The 23,383-nt window shown below is 46.0% G+C and overlaps 1 protein-coding gene across 7 annotated transcripts in view; it reads right to left on the bottom strand.

Moving 5' to 3' along the window:
- Window positions 1-23,383, bottom strand: part of MACF1 (microtubule actin crosslinking factor 1) — a 286,862-nt gene that overhangs the window by 208,505 nt on the left and 54,974 nt on the right. The gene's annotated exons all lie outside the window — the stretch shown is intronic.

The following is a 23,383-nucleotide window of genomic DNA, read 5'->3' as shown; positions in this document are numbered from 1 at the left end:
CCCCCGGCCACTCTAGCAATCGAGCCCAGCCAGGCTTCACATCAGAATCTGCTCTCCAGCGTCACTAGCAGGGGGAACTGGCCCTCTTCACCCTGAGTGACAACAACAAGTTCCGCACTATTTTTAAAAAGTTGAATTAAGGAAATCTGAATTAATCAAACATTCAAGCAGAGAAAAAGAAATTAGAAGGGAAACTTGCAGGGATTTTGGTTGGCTTCACTAAGTACCCTTCACCCAAAGACACAAAAGGAACAAAGAGTTTCTTTGGTTTAAGTTTATGCTGTCAGATCGACTCAGCCTTGCAATGTTGATTTCCTATTTGAAAGTCAAATATTCTGATTTAGGTTTCTGTTTTTAAACTGCCACATATACACATTCATTCTTATTCATTTTACAGACTATGGGATCTAAGCATATGCTAATATGAAACAGGAAGAGAATGAATCAGTAAGAACCAGTTGTTTTGGATAACTAGTTTTTTTTTCTCAGTGTGAACTACACTAAAAACCATAATTAAAAAACCCAAACAAGAAAATTATGAATTTCAAACAGCTCGAATGTTTAAACAATGGGAAATTTCTTGCTCTGCTCAAAGAATTCTGATGGCTTCTCATGACTTTATAGGTGGGACTGCACATCAGAACCCATGTTTCTGGGTCATGAGACCCAGAAAACAGCATTCAACCACCTTTGGGTGAAGCCACTTCAAACTCTCCCACTATTTTTTATTTACTTACATTCTTTGCAGTCCGCCTTTCTCTCTAAGACTCAACGTAGATTACATCGTGTATGTCAATACAGTCTATGGCTAGGCCATCCAATAAACAATGTGATGGGGGTTTTGGATAGCAGAAAAAAATTGAAAACAAGAGGAAGATGACCTATCTACACAAGTCATCTCTACCATCCGAAAAATGGAACAGCAAGGAACCTACTCCCCCCACCCAAGACTGGAGTGCAGGTGAAGAGCTAGAGAAAAAGCAATCAGCATGGTAGAAAGTATAAGATGGACAGACATTTGGGCCATATGAAGGCACCTTCCTTTTCCTACACACCTCCCCTCTGTTTTCATTGCTCTCTCTTACTGCCATAATTTAGCTTGTACATTCTATGAGGCACAGACCTGACTCTTTGGGGCGGGGGGGGGTGTTACTTCTTGGTTATGATGCTCTGTGGAACTCCATGGACACTGATGCCACAGAACCCCTGCTCTGACCATTCCCAATCAGGTATTTGCCCCTTCCCCCCCTTTTTTTTTTAGACTTGGATCTCTAGAGTGAGTCCAAGGCTGCCTGGACATTCGGCCTCTCTGAGGGCAGCAGCCACACGGTAGCCCCAATTCATTGTGCTTTGCATACAGAAGCCATGATACTCACTCATCGCTCCAGGACTCTCCCTCTGTGCTGTTCTGATCAAACCTTCAAGGGGCTTTCTGGTACAGAGACTGTCGGCCTCAATTTTTAAGCTGAAGCTTTCAAAGGCGAGCAAATATATAAAGAAGCAATCCCCCCACACCTACACATAAGAAATCTCCAAGGGAAAAAATATTATGCATTGCTGGCACAAAATTTGATCCGCATGGGAAAATGCTTTGGACTTTGCCTCGACTTGAACCAAAATGGAACCAGACTGCTGGCACTCCTATCAACAAGGTCACAGAGCAGCTTTTGAACTAGCTTCAAGGGAAAGCAGACAGGAGCTGGAGAGCCCTTCAGTTCAGGGGTCTCTTCTCTAAGGAGCGATGGAGCAAGCGTTCTGGAGCATCTAAATGGAGAAAGGCAGGAACCAGATGGTGAGAAAATGGCAGGGAACGACAGCAACTGAATGGGAGAAAAGAGCTCCAGGGATGCTGAAAGCCAGGGATAAGTGCTTAGGTGCAAATACAAAAAACCTCCATGCCGAGATGGGGGTGGGTGGGAATGCTGAAGTGCTTGGTGCTCAATGAGAATGTAGACAATAACAGGCATCTCAGAAATGTGGTGTGATGGGTGGTGGTGGACATCAGCGGAATAGTTATCCGTAGAAATAAACTATGTAGGAAGGGTAGCTGTGTAAGTTGCAGACTGTGTAGGGTCCAATACATTAGAAAATGTAAGGGGAACAGACTCCCCTGCCCCTACAAAACATTTATGGGTGGAAAAACTGGGCCCAAAAGATACTTAACACCAGGGACTTACCAGTGCCCTCTTGACCAGAATGCAAAAGGCAAGATGGAGAAAGAAGTACAGCAAGTAACCAGAGAAATCCAGGGCAGTTTCAACTACCTTTACACTGACCAGGCTATTCATGGTGTTCAGGTCATCATGACAAAAGAGACCATGAATGCATGTGCCTTGGCACAGTTAGTCATCGTGTTAACTAGAGGGGAGGTGAATCCTGGACTGTAAGAGGTAGATGTTGCCCTGACCAGGAACAGTAACCACAATGCTATTAACTTCAGTGCTTATGTAAATGGAAAAATTTTAAAAGTCCAACAAGGAAACTTTGCAAAACTGGGAGGTGGGGGAAGATGTCAAAAGGGGAAGTTAAAAGGACTAAATCCCTTCAGAATTCCTGCAAGTTACTCAGGTCCAAAATAATGGAAGCTCAGATAGAATGCATGCTTCAGAAAAGGAAAGATACCCACAAAAACAATGTGGTTTATTAACCACTGTGGTTAACAAACATAAAAGGCAAGAAGAAGCAGGCATCTTGCCCAAGCAAGATGAACAAGGAGAAGCACAGGCTCCAGCAAAATGAATATCAGTGGACAATAAGGCAGGTGAAGAGAGACTTTAAAGAGCAGATCACTGAAAGCATTAAGACAAATAACAAGAATGGATGCAAATACTGCAGAAGCAGGAAACTGGCCAGAGAGGCCATGGGGTGAAAGGATTGCTCAAGGAAGACAGGGAGATTGCGGAGAAAATGAATTAATTCTTTAAGTCTGTTTTCTCTGTGGAAAATTTGAGTCAGTTACCTACATGGGTACGCGTTTTCAGGACAGGCATCTGAAGAGCTGAGGCAAATTGAAGTTTTGGGGCTAATGGACAAGTTAAAAGCTAACAAGTTTGCAGGTTGAGATGGCATTCACCTGAGAATATATGCCATTTGTTGCCAAAATGGGTCTCCTACTGGAAGACTGGGAAGTAGCCAACGTAATGCCTATTTTTAAAAAGGAATTCAGAGGAGATGCTGGAATTAGAGACCAGAGAGCCCCGTGGCGCAGAGTGGTAAGCTGCAGTACTGCAGTCCAAGCTCTGCTCATGACCTGAGTTCGATCCTGGCGGAAGCCAGGTTCAGATAGCCAGCTCAAGGTTCACTCAGCCTTCCATCCTTCCAAGGTCGGTAAAATGAGTACCCAGTTTCCTGGAAGTAAAGTGTAGATGACTGGGGAAGGCAATGGCAAACCACCCCGTAAAGTCTGCCAAGAAAAGGTTGTGATGTGACGTTTCCCCATGGGTCAGTAATAACTCGGTGCTTGCACAGGGGAGTACCTTTACCTTTACCTTAGCCTAACATGCATTCTAAGTAAATTGATGGACACTATTATTAAAGGCAGAGTTATTAAGCACACAGAAGAACGTGCCCTAGTGAGGAAGGTTCAGCATGGTTTCTGAAAAGGGAAATCATGTCTCACTCATCTTTTAGAGCTCACTGAGAAGGTTAACATGTATACAGAGAAAGGTTGATCTAGCAGATGTTACGCAATTGACTTTCAAAAAGTCTTCTGAGACAAGGTCCCTCACAGCAAACATTCCTGAGTAAACTTAACAACTATGGGATAAGAGAACAGGCCCTCTCATGGGTTAGAATCTGGTTAAATGACAGGAAGAAGAGAGGAGGAATACGTGGACAGTTGCCACAATAGAGGAAAGTAAGCAGCATGGTTTCACAGGGATGAGTATTGGGACCAGTGCTAGACAGCCAACATGGCATAGTGGTTACAGAGTCAGTCTAGGATCTGAGAGACCCAGGTTCAAATCTTGTTCTGCCATGAAAGAGGCGGAGGGAACAATGTAAGCTGCTTTGGATCCCCATTAGGGGGAAATGTGAAATAAATTAATTAATTTAATTTCTGCATAAACAACTGGGCAAACAGCAAGCTGGCCATGTTTGGAGACCACACCAAATTCTGCAAGATTTTGCAGAATTTTGCAAGTTTGCAAGATTCTTTGCAAGATTCTCTGCAAACTGGGTGACCAGGTCACAACTTGGCAAAAGAGGTTTCAGTGTAAGGAAGTATAAAGTGTTATGTACACTGGGTTAAAAAAATTCCAGCTTTAAATCTACCTTGAGAGGATGGAGCTGGCAGCATCTTATGAGGAAAGAGTTCTTCACGGTGTGATAGATTAATGAAATGAAAATGTCAGCTCAGTGCACAGAAACAGCAAAAACGACCAATTCTAGGCTAGGGATTATTATGGAATAGAGCTGAAAACAAAACGGCTAATACCCTGGGCTCTCCCCACCACAAGAGAACCCCCAATTCTCCTCCCACCAAGCATTTCCTACCCAGGGTTTAAAGTCTTCTTTTCACTCTCACAGACAGATGTTTCCAAATGAGCTCCACTTACTCAGCTGTACTGCCATTTTGCATCCCAGAATAAAAGGAGTTGAATTCCACAGGCCCATTCCATGTGGAATCTTCCCTTGACATAAGCGGCCCCAAGTCTCTTGCTCAGGGGAAAGGCTCCTTACACCTAGGTAAGAGCCACTCTTAGCAAGAATGGGATCAAGTCTGGTATCCGCAGTGGGGATCGAACCAGCACACTTAGAAAGACTCGTTTTGGCTCTTCACAAGCCATTTGGAACATTCTTCCATCCTGCAAAATGCTTTCTTGAGAAATAGCGGGGAACTTCCACCAGCTCTCCCTGTGCTCTGATAGTGAGCTCAGGGCCCCAGACCTCTGCCCCATCTCGCTTCAGCCTCAGCGTAGTCAATTTGCAACACTTCTCTCAGCGACAACTTTTGTGTTCTGCTTCCAGAGGAACAAACCACTAGCTATTGTGCATTTTATTTTAGCAAGATAACCCAGTTGGTAAACAGAGAAGAGACGATCTCTTTATTATTTAAAAGCTTGTTATAATTTCACAGCTCTAACAGTTATGATTTCTCACGTTCCCAAAGGGGAGGGGGCTTTTGTAGACCAGCAACAGAACACACAACACAACACCAGCACACCCCCAAGTTTCCATACCAGTGGTAAGTGCAGGTGTCTAGTGATGGAGCAGTGGAATGTACAGATGAATATCCAATCCAAGATTTGCAAAGAGAATCCCCAGTTCTTAGTTATCTGGAACATAACCCAGTAAATTTCCCCCCATGGAGCACAGACCAGCCTCCATGGTTTTCTCTACTCTCTTTTCACAACAAACCTGTAAGGTAGGATAAGACTGAGAATGTATGTGAGATTCATGGCAGAACCTGGGTCCACCTAGTCTTAATCTGATACGCTAACCCCTGCACCACACTCTCTCTCAACTCTCCAAAAGTTCTCCTGGGCACACGCCCTTGCAATGAAGCATCCCCATTCATGCCAGTGGAAAAGAACTTCCCAGAGGGTCAGGTCTGACTGCCTCCCACTCTAAGTGACTGCCTCATCTCCACCTTTTAGGAGGGCCACCTCTGTTCTCTCCAAGCTGCACTGAAGGAAGCTTCCTAGTAACAGAATCAAATCCCCTCCCTCCCTGATGCAATTCAGACCCCCTCTGCTCTGAAATCACTCCTGGATTGTTCCTTTCTTACATTCAAGGCTACAAATTTGATTATAGCCCAGTGTAGCATTCCCCACCCATGAGTCAGAGGAGAGTGATGGGAGCCCAAGGTTGCAATCCCAAACACTCTTACCAAGACTCTTTGAACTCAGGGAGAGCTGCTTACTCTCAGGGAACCATGCTACAGATCAAGCCCTCCACTTCCCCTCTCAAAAGGCAGGCGCAGCCATACTAACCGATGCAACACATCTGGCCCACCAGGTGGGCATTCAGCTCCCGCTCGTCTCTGAAGAAGTGCCACATGACCCCCCTCAGCCTCCACAGCTGCTTCAGTTCCTTAGCATGCCACAGCACTCTGCCATCTTCCTGTTTCCCTTTCAACGTGGCCTCCAAAGCCTTACGTAGTCACCGGCAGCTTCACCAGTCTGCCTCCTCCCACGACTTCCTACACGACGAATGGGACAGCAGTCGCACGCTCCTCCTCTGACAACATCAGTCCAAAAGTCCCCTTTAAACTGGAGCCACTGTCCATGCACACTTTGAGAAGAGGACTCACTTCACCAGAAGGCTCCCAAGGATTCTGTAGTTCTTCGAGCCACAAGCAAGGGCGGGGGGCAAAGCTATGGTCCAAGACGGCATTGAAACAAAGAAAAGGCTCTTATCTCTCAAGGGCAAGGAAACCTCAGAGACAACTTCAGAGTAAGAGGCAAGCCTAAACGTCACAATACTGATTCAGCCGTGGCAAGGAGATTGGCCAATATCCTGCTTCAGCCCACAATGAGCTCCACCTTGCCCCACCTCCACAATATTGTGGGTGGGCAGTTGAGAGTCCCTCCTGACCCAAGAAGAGGTAAGCAGCACTATATATATACCACACACACATATATAGCACTGAGAAGGTCGAGGAGGGTCTACCACACTCTCTCAACAGAGTGAGGGAGCAACTGGGCTCTTTGGGTCTTCACAAATGGGGAAGCAACAGCCCACAATTCCAAAACACTCTGGGACAGAACACAGCTATTCAGTGATCAGGAATGGAAAGTTAAGTTGGCAGAAGGATAAACTTCCCCCCGTCAAGCCCCATTTGCGAACTTGATGCCACAAGATGTACGTGTGGATGTTCGAAGTCTAACCACCGTCTCTCCTGGGGATGCAACAGGGCAGTCCAAGCCGTTTGTTCCTCTCTCAAGCTGTGTTTTTGAGTTCTGGTGTCAATCGCAGCGGTCGTACAAGCTGCAGCGCCTCCAACAGAGAACAATGGAGCCTTCAGTTCTTTCTGTATTCATGCTGCTTAGGTCTGTCGCATCCACACCAATGGTAACCTTTTTAATCCAAAGGCTGCCCCCTACCCACCCCTCAAGGTTCAGAACTCTGCTCCGGGACCAATCTCGCTCAGCTTAACGCTGCACCATTTTTGGAGGTTGGCAGTTTGGAATGTCCACAATGGAGATAGCGGGGCTGCTTTATCGTCCTTCTCTTCCTTCTCTCCTTCCTCTAAATATAACTCCTTTTCAGTCCCCTCCAGCCTGCGTGAGCGCTCTCAACCACCAGCACAAGGCTTCCGCATCCCAAGTGCAATCATCCTCTTCTCCACTGCCACCCAAGAATCAACTCCAAGAACTTCCTCCAGAGAGATTGCTTCTCCACACCAAAGAGTCTCCTGCCTTGCTTTGCTGCTCTGGGTGATTCTCAGATTCTAATTAGATTAGCCCTTCCCCCACCCCCCAACCCATGAGCTAATAATAATTCCCTCACTCCTCCTTACCCACAGCATTAAGGTCTTGCCAGTTTATCACCAGCTGGCTACTCTTTTCCCAAAGAGTCCTTCCGATAAGCAACCTGTTGCTACTGTCCCCTCAACTCAGCTGCAGCATCTCTGGCCGGCTTTCCATCACACTGCCCTTGGCCCACATTCCCCCTCGCCTGTCCAGAAGATAACCAATCAACGGTCTCACATTCCTTACAAAAATCAGGGCCAGAGGCAACAGAAAAGCTGCTATTGTCAGTGACCTGGCCTGGCCTACAGTAGGAAGGAGGGGACAGGAGGGAGGCTTAGGGCAGCCGGAGGGACTCCATGGAAGACCAGATAGAAAGGAAGACCAAGGAAACCCATCGAGGAGAGAAAGGCTGACTCAGAAATCCACTCTGGAGCATCCCACAGAGTCTCAGCTTATTAACAATTTTGACAACCGAAGCTAGGCACCACAAAGTTGCCATGTCTGTCTAGAATCACAGGATTCTAATCCAAAGGATATCATACAGTTCCTGCTTGCTGACGGGTTCTAGGAGGACAAAGTATAAAGCAGCAAACACATGCTGGGCACATCTTGGTTTTGTGGTTTATGTTTTTGTAATCCACCTTGAGCAGGTTTCTGAACAGGTGGCATATACATTTCCCTAGAGCTTTTTTTCTGGGAAAAGAGGTGGTGGAACTCAGTGGGTTGCCAGCACAGGGGGCAACTCTTGGCGGGAGGTGGTGCCCCTGGTACCACATGTGTGCACACAAAGTGCATGCATGCTCCCAGGACCAATGATGTCACTTTAGGTCAGTTGGAATAAGAGAGGAGTTTTTAAAAGTTTAAGTCACCCTCGGTGAAAATGGTCACATGGCTGGTGGCCCCGCCCCCTGATCTCCAGACAGAGGGGAGTTTAGATTGCCCTCCACGCTGCAGCGGCGTGGAGGGCAATCTAAACTCCCCTCTGTCTGGAGATCAGGGGGCGGGGCCACCAGCCATGTGTCCATTTTCAAGAGGTTCTGGAACTCCGTTCCACCGCATTCCAGCTGAAAAAAAGCCCTGCATTTCCCAAATAAATGTCTGGTCTTTTAACTCTGGGATTAGTTAATTCAAGTTAACCAGAACCATCTACTGGTTCTGTAACTATGAAATACTATGCTGAATATCCTCCTTCCTTCACAAGCAGGGCCTGCTTAACACATGCAACATTCCAAAGACTGCGCCTCCTGAGAATGATGTCTGCCTACGGTAAGAAGATCGCCAATGACCACCACAATTGACTGTGAATCATTGGGAAACCAGGAATTTGTTGCATTGGAAAAGGCACCCCTGCTCTTGTTCATACTACAACTTATCCCAGAATGGAGAATCAGGGAAGAAAGGGCCTCAGACAGATCCAACTGCATTTCCAAATGTCAACTTTCGGCTTTACGTTTGAATGTGTCAACAAGTGACAGATTGAAGTTAGTTCATTTTTCCCACTGGGGATACAAGATAGTTGGATCTATATACTGGGATCACTGGAAAAACACAGCAGCATTTGGAGACTATGTGAAAGATCTCTCTGTGGCTCACCCTCACATGCCCATCATCCCAACGCAAAACATGTGTGAGCTAGTTTATACGCGGTTCCCCGTCTCCCTTTCCATGGCTTTAAACTAATGGAATAACCACATGAGTGGTGACGCAGGAGCCAACAGGAACTAACCTTCTCTACAGTTTCCAGGGCTTAAAACTGTTGCCACACAGCCTCAGTCTCCATCAGCATGACACCCCTGATTTTGTCTCCAGCTGCCGCCATCCAATTTTGTTTGCAGGAAGCCATCGGCTTCATTCAAAGGGAGCTGGGGGCTTGGTTGTTCCTTTACCAAAAACTCTCTGCTTTGCTCATGGCTGTTAAATGGGTGACTGAGCAAAAGGGTTTTGGAAGATGATTTAAAAGTTCTGTTTTTCCCTCTTTCCTCCAGGTCTCCACGCCCTGGGGATCAAATTCCCCCATCAGATTTTTTCAGTATTTAACCTTCCACAGTTGGTGCGCTCCAGGTAATTGGCAAAAGTGGAGAGAAGTGTTGTTCAGAAAAGCAAGGCCACTTTACAAAACAGCTTCATGGTCTTGCGGGCCTATCAGCAGCTGTGGGCAGCTCTTGGGTCCCCTACCTCCCAGGACAAACTCCCCAGCTGAGACCTCAGCTTGCTCCACCTCCTCTGCTCCTGAACCCAGCTCTTACAAACCAAGTCCCCAAAGGGCCTTGCTGCCCCAAATGCAACACTCCCAACAATGGGGAGGGAGTCCACTCCCAGCCCACCAACACCAGGAGTCCCAAAGTAGGTCTCGATTATTTTTAAAAAACTTTCATGTACAGCATTCTCACACGGAATTGTGGGTTGTTTGCACTAGCGAATCATTAGGAAACAGATTTTTAAAAAAATCATTGTGTATTCATTGCTTTGCTCTAAAGCAATATTTGGGGCAATAAATCTTTCTTCCTGTTCTGGGGATCTTGGAAGTCTGCTGAACTTGTCTGTTCTTCCCTTACTCAGGCTTGATTTAAATGTTGTGAGCAAGGGAAAGCACTCTCCTTCAGGGCTGTGCACTCAGACAGTGCCTTGCTGAAAGTGGGCGAAGCAGGCACGTGCGTGCAAACACTTCAAAATAATTGTTTTCCAAGAGCATTCTTGTTCATAGAAACAAAGGGCAGAAATAGAAGGCAAGACAAAATATGTACCAGACCAGATATCACAGCTGGAAAGAGAACTGTGTGAGTGGCCCTTCCCCCCTCCCTTAGTCATGGTTTAGATAACTGTAAATTAGAAGTTCTGACCCAGCAGCCACTGGTGATAATCAGAAATATTAGTCACAGGTGTAACCCAAGGGAATGGTCACCTTGGGAGGGTGCAGAGAACATCCGTAGCACGTCAAAGAACTACAATTCCCAAGGTCCCCAACTTGGGTTTGAACGCCCCCAGCTCGGGCGTTTGACAGCTGACGTAAGTTTTAGTGCCCAACAGCACTAAACAGTAAGTTTTAGTGCCCAACAGCACAGCAAATGCCATTACAAAGACCAGCATTTCTACAGTGTTCCTGACCTCGTGTTATCAAGCAAACTACGACTCTCAAGGCTGAAAGCAGGAACACGAATCTCAGCGCTCACAAGCTTTGCTACACAAAGAACAGTACCTTCCTCCCTCCTCCGCCTTGTCCAGTACAAGATGCCAGCAACTCCAAGAACATGGCTCAAAATGAAAACCGTGGGGGGCAGAAGAGCACCATCCAGAAGCGGCATTGGTCAGCTGGTTTCCAATCCCACCGGCCTCGGTCCCCTTATCACAGGTCCTTACATTCCTTTCTCTTGAGGCCACAAGCGCCTGGCCACAGCATCAGCCGAGGAACAGGGAGGGAGGGAGGGAGGGAGCAGTAATAGCACCAAGTTCTGAGAAGAGAGAAAGAGCGGGGCGCTGACAGCACAGGACGAAAGATTTCCTGCAAGAATGCACAGGGTGCTTCTCTCCGCTTCTCACAGGCCCACAGAAAAACAGCAAACTTCTTTATTTCTTTCCAAAGAGAAAGAATGGCTAAACAGGCAGAGCTAGGGAACTTTGAAAAAGGCATGGAAAGAGAAAGCTGCATCAGGGTGACTCAAACATCTTTTCTTGGCATCCAGTAACAGGATGAAATGTACTGACTTCAGTTTCATCCCCCCCCCCACCCCGCCAAGACAAAACGTCACACTCTTAAATTTCCATTCCTAAGGCCACTGGAATGCCCGCTGTCCATGTGGACTTGTTCGGAAGAGTAACAACTGCTCTCTAGTATCTCTACAGATCAGGAGTTCTGCAATTCCTAGACAGCTGGCCCCAAAGGTGGCATCCCTCCCTCTCCCATTCATACAACTCCTTTCTTGCATGTTGAACCAGAATAGGCTATGTTCAATTTCAGCCACAAGGCACAACCATCCACTGACCACTTCAGAGCAAATAGCTTCAGCAAGTAAGCAAAGCCACACGCTGATGGGGAAGTACTAAAAAGTTAATTGCCAGTCAGTTCTGCAGCATAGGGAAAGAATCCTTCCTGACCCCAAGTGTGAGAAAAATGCATCCATCAAGCTTTCTGAAGAGTCAAAGAGAATCAAATATTATTTTCATTCTCATCCAAGATAAAACTTTAAGGACTAGGTTCCCTCAAGGGGAGGGGAAACAGTATTGGAACAGGATTTGGAAGACCCAGGTTCGAATCCCTGTTCTACCATGGAAACTCACTAGGAGATCATAGGCCAGTCACACACTTTCAGCCTCACCTACTTCTCAGGGTTGTTGTGAGGATAAAATGGTGAATGGGGGACCCCACTGGGGGAAAAGGCAGGGTATAAATGAAATCAAACAAATACATAAATAAAAGGAGCACCTTTGTGTGCAGAAGAGAGATGAACTTAGTCCTAAGCATCCTTGCAGTACATAACCCTTCCCTACATGTGCACACAGTCATACTGGTAGGCATTTTAATCATACTGATATCAGGTTATGCTGGTTTCACTCATAGGCCAAATCAAACCAACATTGCTAAAGTAACATCCGCAGATTAACAAATCCTTATCTTACCAGTTCAGAAATGCAGGGGAATGACATTCTGAGACGCCTTCAAGGCCACAGGGAACAACATTGCCACTGTTGTTCACTCTGGCTACACTTGGGGCACCCAGCAGACTCTTCAGCAGAGCTTTGCCAAAGAAGACAGTGTGCAATTGTTCCCAAAGGGGTTGGTCTGGAAGCAACCTGACACGGAGCATCCCGGGATTTGTTTGTGAAAAGGGCATTTTCATTGATGGAAGAGAAGGAAAATGCAGAAAGCGCTACATAAATGCCATGTATTGTCATTAAAAATACTTAATCCATTTTTCACACTATGTTAGTGTGAAAGATTCACTCAAGCGCAAGTCTGTTACTATATGCAGAACAAGCGGCGCTACCAAGCAGGGCCGGTTCCAGGTTTTGGGAAGCCCTGGGCAGATGGTGACTGAGGCTGCCTTCTATCCACCACCAGCTCCTCTCATGCCTCCCTTTCCATCCCACCTGAGTGTGCATCTTTTCTTCACTCACAAGCCCTCCCACTGCCTGCACCATATTCATGCCCTTTCCTGAACAGCACAGGCTGGTGTGCACAGCAGGTAACGCTACCACTGTGTACCACCTACATGCATTTCACCATCAGTGCTGGGATAAGAGGGCATGGGTGGCAGAGCACTTGCAAGTCAATGGATAGAAGGACTCTGGGACAGCGGGACCTGCCAGATGCTCTGAGCCCCAGCAGTTGCCCCATCTCAAGGTATACGGATGCCTGCCCTGCACCAGGCAAGGACTGCTAGACCTTTTTAACTGGGGCTTTTCCTTGCCTCCCAAACGAGAGATTTCTTCCTGGCAAATTCCAGAAGAGATGCTTGCAAACAACACATTTTGGTATCTGAGGCAGAAAATCCAACAGGGCCCCCCTTCTACTAACTGAATGGGGCGCAATTCCCCCTCACACGCACACACAATTCCTTGAGCCAGAGGACCTTGAAATTTTGCACATACTCAGAGGCTTGTACCAAAGTTTTTCCCTCCAAATTGGGGCACAAGTTTCTTAGCCAACATCCCTACGTCACCCAATGCATGCAATGGACTGTAGTTGATCCAGAAGACCAGGCAAACCAACCACACACCATTTAAACACAACACACTGCAAAAAACCTGGTATCTAAGCCTCCTCAGAAACAGTCTTCTATTTTCTGTGAAACATTTTCTACCAGAGTGAACAGTCAGAAGTGTGGTTAGAAGGGAATGATACAGGGTGTGTGTGACAAAAATGGATTGTCTGTTAAAAGTACCGGTAAGGGTTGGGGGAAAACCCAACTTTAGATCAGTCTGAAAGTTCTCTCTCCACCTACACCTCCAAATCTTTCTCTCTCTGTGTGTAGTGTGTGTGGGGGGGGGGGGACTTGTCACAACTTTCCTGTGCACACTGAATTTCTCATTTCCTTAACCACAGCATCCCACTTCATATAAAACCATTAAACTAAGAAAGCTCTCTCATTTCTGGACAGACTGGAAAAGCTAAGAAAACATCACATTCCACCCCCCACACACATACATAGCATCTACATGAAGAGGAAAAAGAACAACACCACACATACAAGACAATATTTCTGAGCACCATTCAGATAGAGTGTGCTGGGGCAAAGTATTGTAAGTAACCGTAAATACTTGCCTCAAGAAGCAGACAGGCCACGTTCCAACCAACAAGAGAGACAAAAGAGGGAGGAAAGAATGAAGCAAAGGAGTTGATAACATGGAATGAAAATGGCTTTAAAAGGGGATTAGACAAATTCATAGAGGATAGGGTCCATCTGTGGCTACCAAACATGGTGACTAAAAGGAACTTCAGTGTCCAGGGGCAACTGCAGGGGAGGGCCTCAACCTCTATGGGCCCTCCAGAGTAACTGGTTGGCTACTGCCTGAGACAAGATGCTGGACCGGATGGACCACCGGTCTGATCCAGCAGGGCTCTTATACTCTCACAAAAACATAAGGAGAAACTCAAGTTTGAGGAAAGAAGCCCTCACCCATATACTGCCCAGTCAGGGGGAAGCATGAGGGTGGAGGATCACCCCAGCCAGCCAAGTACAAATAGGCTGCCTCTCACACACAGAAGAAGGACAGATCACCAGCCACAACCCCTGCCCCGTGGCATCTCACCACTAATCCCCCTCCCCACACCCAGGTGCCACAAGCACATGAATGGCAGCACCTGAAAAGCGCACAGCCTTGGAGGATTTGGGAATCAAGAAGAAACAGAAGAGTACTGAAGGTCAACACCAGCTCAGGGCCATGAGCAGCTACAGCCCAGTCTAAACAAGGAGGCTCCTGGCTCCAAGCCTCAGTTCTCCATATGGTGAGGGCAAAGCTCAGGACTGGACCCTGAAGTGCTGCAGGCAGCAGCCAAGCTCCTCATCTCTATCACATTAACTATGGATAACCTCATCTCTACCCCTCTAACCATCTCTACCTCATCTCTACCCCTCTAACTGTGGATAACCACATCTCTGTGGTTATCCACAGAGAAAATGTTGATGCCTGAGAATCCAAAGCCCACAACAGATCCCTCCTTAGGACCAAGATTTTCCTGGTTCCAGCCATAAAGCACATTTACAGACCCTCCCGGTACGTGCACCAAAATACACAGGGAGAGTGTCAGAAGACAGAGCGAGAGAAGAGTTCATATATGCTGCCTCCTTCCTCCCTGGTACCCTGCCTTTATGAGACAGCCTAGTTATTCCCTGCTCACAGCATCTCTTTCAACAGGAAGAGAATGAAAGGATATCATTGGTTTAAAAAGCAGCCAATAGGCTCTTGCAGGGGAACCAAGGCACGAACAAGCCACTCCTTATATCAAATTTATTTGCCAGCCATCTCCAACATCAGGAAGACAGAACGTGGTCCTCCAAGCCTCCTACCGTTTGGGGAGGGTGGAAAGTGCTGGGCTGCCTACACTGCCATTTTGGAGCACAGCAAGTGTTGTCTGCTGAGCTTTAAAAAGGCTAAACCTTCCTGCAGAAAGCAGGTTGGCACTTAATTCCACCCAATCATACTTCTTTTTACCCCTTCCTTAAAGGAAAAAAAAGGGGCATAGCACATTTTGGTCTATAAACTGAACCAAGTTAGCTGCCATGGGATCAATGACAGACCACAATTCACAGAGCCTTGGGAGCTGCCAGTGGTTAGAAGAAAGGCTGTTAAAGACCCACAAGCATCCTTGGGTGTTTTCATGCACTCCATTACTCCTGGCCATCAAATGCTTAAATGCAAGGAGAGTTCCAGAAATGCATCACACGCTAAATGCCAGTTCTTGCCCATGGCAATGTCTCTGTCATTCTGGCATGCAAATATCCTAGAAGGTTAAAGAAGAGACATCGGCAGGATGGATTATGGCACGCAGAAGGTTTTTTCACTAACCCAGTCCTTGGCTGGGTAGGGCTACAGGGAGAAGCTGCTGCTGCTGGCCTCTTAAATACAATCATCAGCCAAAAAAAAAAGTTGTGGCAGAATTTAGGAGGCATGTCAGAGGATCTGAAGGAACCTAGTGTCAGAGATACACACGCAGGAGAAGGGCCATGGCTCATGGCAGAGCAGAGAACTGGCGGGGGGGGGGGGGGATAAACAAGCAGGACATCCACACCCTAATCCAGTCTCCCCCTCCAAGATCCTATAAAGCTGTTGGGAGAGTTTTTCAACCAGGGTTCTGTAAAATTTTAGAAAGTTCCCACTTCAGGTGCTTTATGATCTCCTATTATTCACAAAAGTTAGGCTTTGACTTTTATTGTGGTATAAATATTAGTAATTATTTATTTATTAACTTTGGCAGGGGGGTGATGGTTTTGCAGGATATAATGAGATGTTTCAAGGGCATCTCAACTTTAAATGGATTGAAAGCCCCGGTCTCGGGAGCTTAAACAGGCCAGTTTCCTCTCCTCCCTGTTTTCTTTCCCCCTCCTGACTCATTAATAAACTTGCTCAGTGCTCTTTTTAAAATGTATTTTGCAGCATTTATATCCCCCCTTTCTGTACTTACAAGAGCCACCAAGGCAGCTAACAAATTAAAACATAAATTAAAAAAACACATTTTAAAACCATTTCAACCAACCAAACAACACATCATTAAAGCAATCAAAACCAGCTCTAAAAAAACTCTGAGTCATAAAAACAATTAAAATAAAACATTAGGAAGGAAGGAGGACCCACTCAGGGAAGGCCAAACAAACCAAAAAAAGTCTTCACCAGCACATAAGGAAACCGATGAATCTCCTTGGGGAGAGACTTGCAGAGTTTTGGTGTTTTAATTTAATATCTGCCTGTATACTTAAGGATACTCCAAATATGTCTTCCAAGTCTGTAGAAACTCCTAGTTTCTCTGTGGGCAGTCTACAAGGAGTTGCTTTCATAGCAACCCTTTGCATGCAGAAGGTCCCGGGTAGCAGAGCTGGGAAAGTGTAAGACTTGGGGGCTGAGAGAGGAGGCATTCCTTCTGAGAGTCTCTCTACATGAGACATCTTACACAAGGCTACTCAAGTGTAAGGAGACGCAATGTTATCAGGGCCGGCTCAAGCATCGCTGGCACCTGAGGCAGCTTAAGGGCTGCTTCTATGGGTGTGCGTGTGCGCGAGCATGCACATTAGACTGAGTGATGATGTCACTGTGTATGATGTCATCACGCGGGGGCTGGGTGCGCGCACAGGGGGCCTTCTAGCCCTTCCATTCAGTTGCTCTGCGGGCCAGGCGCAGCCGGCTGCACCTGGCCCACAGAGCAACTGAACGGGAGGCTGCCCGCTCAGCTGCCCAGCGCGCGCTCCTGGCTGGTGGCGGCAGCAGCAGCAGCAGCAGCAGCAGCTCTGTGGCGCACACCCCTGCCCCCAGGCCGGCACCCCTCCGGCGCCTTAGCACCCTGAGGCAGCTGCCTCGCCGGCCTCAATGGGCGGGCTGGCCCTGAATGTTATCTGGGAAGCGTAGTTTTAAAAGATAGTGCCAAAGACTGTCAATTTCACCTCTCTACAGGAGGTTGGTTTCAAAACACAGCCAGGGGAGAGTACTTCTCAGAGGGTTTGTTAATTTCATCATCTCCTCTGGAAGGGGAGGTGAAACTGACAGAACCTTCTGGGAGGTGGAGATGAAATTAATAAACCCTCTGAGAAGCAAACTCTGCTGGCTCTGTCTTTGCTTCCCAGCTAACATTGCATCTCCCTGCACTTCAACGTCCTTGTGTAAGATGTCTTGTGCAGAGAGAGATTCTGAGGTAGAGTCAGATCAAGGGTTTGACTCATCAATTCAAATCAGTTTCACGAGCTCCTATGATTAACTTGAGGCAAGAGGTAGCCCCAAGACAGTTTTTCAAGCTGGGGCCAACTCACACAGCATATGTTAAAGCATATTCTGCACATCTGCAGAATGCCCCCCTTGCCACAGAACTGGGCAAAAGGATCCCAGGCCAAACAGCACCATTCCCACCCAGGATCAGACCTCACTATCTCTGCAGGAAAAGGTTAACAGCTGGTACTACTCATACCAGCAACTGAAAAAGAGCCTTGCCTTTCGTAAGTCACAAGTGGCTTTCGCAGGCAGGGATGAGCATTCTGGGGTGCAATGTGGCATCTGGTGACTCTGCCCACAGTATCCCATGTTGTAGTAGTGTAGTGTAAATTAGGTGGGACATTGTGGAAGAAGAGCGTGGGGCAACATTAACAGGGATGCCCTGACCACTTTAGGGGACACCGTGCCTGCATTTTCTGACACAGCATCCTGGTGAAAGGCAGAACTTCAGCCACAGCCACCATGGCTTCAGTGCTTAGCACTTACTCCCATTCCTCACAAACAGTTTCTGCCTTCTCATCTGTGAGCAGGGGGCATAAGAAGAGCCATGGTGGGTCAGACTCAGCAGACCATCTCGTCCAGCACTCTGTCTCACACAGTAGCCAACCAGTTATTCTGGAGGTACAGACTAGACAGCATAGAGGATGAGGCATTTCCCTGATGTTGTCTCCTGGCACTGGAATTCAGAGATATACTGGGGCATTCTTTCATATGTGGTGGTCCTGTAAGGAGGTGCATAAGTATTGGATAATGGTGCATGACTTGATACAAACTGTATTACACATTTCAATTGCTCCCAAACCAGAGAGTTTTTTGTTAAATTGTATACCAGACATAAACAAAGAACAGATGCATTTTACTATTCATGTAATAACTGCAGCTAGAATTTTATTTGTGTCCTACTGGAAACGACAAGCAATACCCAAACAGGAGGAACTAATAGAAAAGATAATGGAAACTAGAGAAATGGACAAACTAACTTCTATATTGAATGGACAAGTAGAAGAAGACTTCATTACACCTTGGAATCCCTTTTACGAATGGATAAATAATAAACATACAGAATAGAATCCAACATGATGGCAATAATGCATGAAATGTCAGAACTTACAGTTATAAATTCTATTGAGATTAATTAGAAGCCTTGGAGAATTATAATGTTGATTTAAGCAAGCCTATTGAAACTGTACTGAACTGTACTGAAAACTTTATTGCTCCTTTTATTTTATATCTGTTTTCTTTTCTTTATTTGGAAAAGTAATAAAAATATATATAATTTTTTCAAAAAAGGAATTCAGAGATATACTGCCTCAGAATGTGGAGGTTCCCTTTAGTCGCCATGGCTAGTAGCCACGGACAAACCTATCCTCCACGAATTTGTCTAATCCCCTTTTAAAGCCAGCACCTTTTTGATCACATCATACCCACAAAACCCTGCTTGGCTTCTGCAGTCCAAACAAGCTGTCACAATCTGTTACTTCTGTGTGCTGGGAATCTCTAAAGACTCCCTCTGGTGCCTTTTGTACGGCCTGTGAACAGCAGCAGCAGCAGCCCCACCAAACCAACTCATACATCAGCCTCTGTACTCCTGCCCATCTTCCCTGATATATTTCCACAAATACGAGGGCCAGAAATATACTTTTTTAAAAAAATAAAAAGTGGAAGGAGAGATTCTGAGGAATACGAGTTCCGAGCCAGAAATGGCAGGCTGAACTCTGTGCTACGGAGACCAGCCACACCCACCGGGCATGATATTCAAACACACAGCTCAGAGGCAGCTGATGCGCCGCTATCCCACACTCCTTTCCCTCCACCCTCCCAATGCATGCAAGATTCTGAAGCTGCCGCCTTCCCCTCCACGCTGAGTCACTCTGGCTCAGAGAATACAGTTTACTGTACATTTGCGACGGGTGAGTCACGCTTCTAGTTGGCCCCGACACAACGTCAGGACTTCAAAATAGGACTCCGGTGGCGGCCAGCAATTCAGACTAGCCAAAACAGAGTGAAGAAAACTCATGATCCCTTCCCTCCACTCAATCCGCTTACTCCTTCCCAGCTTGGATGTTGCAGAGACTTCATCATCAACAGAGCCAGTGACACAAATTGTGTAAAAAAGAGTGTGACCTCAGAAGGCCCTGCTCCGAATCTCACTTCAACCGCCACTCATTTGCAATATGGAAACAGCAACATTAGCCTAGCATGCAGGGTTGATGGAAGGGTTACTAAGATTGCCCTGCACCACCACCACCCTCCGCCATTGTGATACCTTCATTTGCTAGAGACCCCATCTCTACAGCCTCCTGGCTTGCAACTCCACATGCCATGTTCATGCAGAGCAGGGAAGGCACGTGGGCAATTGTGTGAGCAAAAAAACTACATGGACTAAAAACTTTTGCTTTGTTTTTAGCAAAGATGCAGCAATCCCTCTGACTGAGATGACCAACTGGAGCGGTGCTAGGCAAGCCCTTGAGTTAAACCAGTTGCCTGATGAGGAAGTGTGTGGAACATGAAGGTTTGTATTCCCCTGCACCAAAAAGAAGGTCCAGCATTCTCTTTCCCAATTCTCTTGCACAATGTCCAGAAAGTAGGATGGTGCATATGCTGCAATGCCATGGAAATGTACCAAAATTTCCAGATGTGGTCCTGTCCAAAGAACTCACTTTCCTGAGAAACTGTTTTGCCTTCCTATGAAGCAAATTTTTAGCTTTTATGATGGTAAAGGAACATCTTTTCTTTTAGTAGACAACTCACTCAGATGCCAGAGGGTCTCAGGGTCAAAGCACAAGAATTCAGTGCCCTGTGGAATTTCTTGCTAACCCTTGTGGCTCAGTTGTGCAAAATAGTAAAATGAATTGATGGAAAAACTGAGACCTAGTGTGGTGTTTAGAGCAATGGTTCCCAACCTTTTTGGTATGGTGGCCCACAAGCCCAAATTTACCTCATATGATGACCCATCCAGGGCTGGTTCAAGAGAATGAGAAGACGCAGGGGAGGTGCTGAGATGAGGAGATGCAGGAAGATGGCAGATGTTGGCAAAGAGGTGAGTGGCAAGTGGCTCAGTGCAGTACATCTCCCACAGCAGGTAGAGGCAGTGAAGCACTGTAGGCGGTGGGCAAGAAATGGGCTGCTAAGGGGCAAGTCCAAGACAGAGCCTATGCTCTCCTCCTCTCATTTTTCCGTGCACTGAATAGCTCCTACCCACTCTCCAGCCGGAGCTGCCATTGGGGATGGCTGGTTTGCGACCCACTGGGCTAGGAATCCCAAAGATTTTTGAGCCTGTAGGCACTTTTGAAATTCTGACACAGCATGGTGTTGCAGGAAGCAGAACCAGCCACAAAATGGTTGCTGCAGCTTACCTCTATTCACACAGTGAAGAACCTTCTGCTGTAGCGGCAGCTGCTGCCAAAGTAAGCTTTTAAAATCTAAGCAGCCAATCAGATCTCTAAAGGCCAATCAGAAGTCTTGCTGGGGAAGTAAGTGACTGTCCTCACTGCTGGAGGAAATGTCGCTATATTACAGAATTCTGGAACAAAATATTAGATCAAATTGAGCACATAACATCCTACAGAACACTTTTAAAGCCGGAAATCATTTTTTGGGCATCTGGAAGGACTTGATTATACCTTCTATCAGAAAAGATCTATTAATATTACTCAATGCAGCTACAACATCACTGGCATCACACTGGAAGGCAAAGTAAATTCCTACAATTAATATTACTCAATGCAGCTAAAACAATTAATATTACTCAATGCAGCTAAAACATCACTGGCATCACACTGGAAGGCAAAGTCAATTCCTACAATTAATATTACTCAATGCAGCTGAAACATCACTGGCATCACACTGGAAGGCAAAGTCAATTCCTACAATTAACACCTGGTATAACAAAGTTTGGGACTTCCTACTGATGGAAAAAATAACTGAGAAGCTGTATCTTCAAGCCAACCCAACAAGAAATACAAATTTTTATACAAAATGGGGACCTTTTTTAGATTTTCTAGCTAAAAACGAACTTTTACTAACAAAATTGAGATTTCAAGAAGTTATGGAAATGGAAAAGTGGGGTTTCTGGTAAACATAACTATTGGGAAACTATACCAAGAAGGTTACTGTTATAAAGGTATGTTTCTCATTTCATGATTGGATGAAAGTTTAAAATTATATGTATTGATAAGATTATCTCTGTATTACTATTTGGTTGAGATTTAAGTATTTAATATTGTTATTATTATAGTTTGTGTGTTACAAGTTAATAATAAAATAATTTATTTTTTTAAAAAAAGAAGTCTTGCTGGGCAAAAGTCTCAGCTGGCTCTTCCCACATTCTAAAACACTTAGTGAGCACTAGGAAAAGTGCTGATGAGCACCATGGCGCCCATGGGTACCACGTTGGGGACCCTGGGTTAGATTATCAGACAAGGACTGGGGAGGGAGGCTCAGGTGCAAATCCCAGCTCTGCTATGAAGCTTATGAGAAGGCTTGGGGCCACTCCCTCATCAGAGTAAGGCACCTCACATCAAGGAAGGGGAAAGCATGCACAGCACACAAAGCACCTTGGAGGAAGGGTGGGATAAAAGTGCAATTAGATAGATTAAAAAATTATGGAGAGTATGAGAAAGTATGTAAATCTGCCTACATCTGTATAATTTATACATGTTGAAAGACTCAGGCTACCTTGGTGCACATTTATGGGGGGAAATAATAACTTGGCTTGGAAGGATATTTCTTTGCTAGTTCTTTCTAGCGACCACCAGATGGCAGCATGAAAACGCCAAAATGAAATTCACAGGATGTGGGTGGGGGGAGCAGCAGCAAATTCTGCTTTGGGAAGGGGAGACCGAAGCAAAGCAGGGCCAAGATTAAGGACAGTTTGGCAGAAGAAAGGTAAGTGCAGGTGGCCAGATAAAATAAAAAGCCCCAGAACTTTATTAAGAAAGTACAAGATGCCACATTGCAGAGAGGCCTGTCAAATAAAAACTTGGAAGTTCTCCTTTGATCACGAAGGGCACCATTTTTCTTTTGAGGAGATATACCAAATAGGAGAGTCCCTTTCTGAGGCAAATGACATACACTTAAAAAGATGACAAGGAGTCCAAGGAGAGAAATGCTGACTCAGCATACACACGCAAGCACACACACGCACAAACACCCCACATTTCATCCTCACAGAGTAGTGTCATGGTTAGGATCAAACTAGGATCGGGGGGGGGGACCCAGGTTCGAATCCCTGCTCTACTATGGAAATTTCCCGGGAAACCTTACACCAGTCACACACGCTCACTGTAACCTACCTCACAGGATTGTTGTGAAGGTAAAATGAAGGAGTGAATTTGGATCCCCGCTGAGGAGAAAAATAGGGTCTAAATGACGTAAGATAAATAAAATAAAAATAAAAAATTGCAGTCTAATGAAAACGCAGCCTTCCCTGAGGATTCATTTCCTAAACGAGAAGAGCCAAGGCTAAAATCAGCCCACAGTGTTAGAACACAAAAAAGGCATTTTATAATGCAATCCTAAGAAGAGTTACACCAGCCTAAGCCCATTGAAATCAATGGGTTTAGATGACAGTAATTCTGCTCAGGATTGCACTGTTAGTCCAGCAACCTCCTGAAGCCATTCAGATGACCCTCGGCACATACAAAGGACATGCAGGCAACACACACGCCCATTTATCCTGAGCATCTGGTAAACTGAGCTACACTTATCTGAATATGGAGGTTCCACTTGGCTGCCGTAGTTACTACTCTCTGTGAGCCTGATTCTTTTTAAATGACATTGACCTATACCCTAATTCCCTGATCCATGGGATCTTGACATTTTGTACTGACTCAGAGGTAGTCTACTTTAACTACACACATTCCAGAGCAGATCCTTAGCACTGAGAACAGCTTCCAGGGCTCTTCCATAGCACCATTAAGACCTCCCGTTGTGAATATAGCAAAAACATGCATTTATTTATAATTAATGTTCCAGGGCTTCCCACACAAGCGACATCTCTAAATGGGCATCTGTGTGGATGCAGGCTGCCTCTGGAGTCTTTGGGCCCAACCCTG

This window comes from Eublepharis macularius, chromosome 15 (assembly GCF_028583425.1).
Source record: "Eublepharis macularius isolate TG4126 chromosome 15, MPM_Emac_v1.0, whole genome shotgun sequence".
Taxonomy (NCBI): Eukaryota; Metazoa; Chordata; class Lepidosauria; order Squamata; family Eublepharidae; genus Eublepharis; species Eublepharis macularius.
Note: the sequence above shows the minus strand (reverse complement) of the source record. Positions and strands in the feature narration are given on the sequence as shown.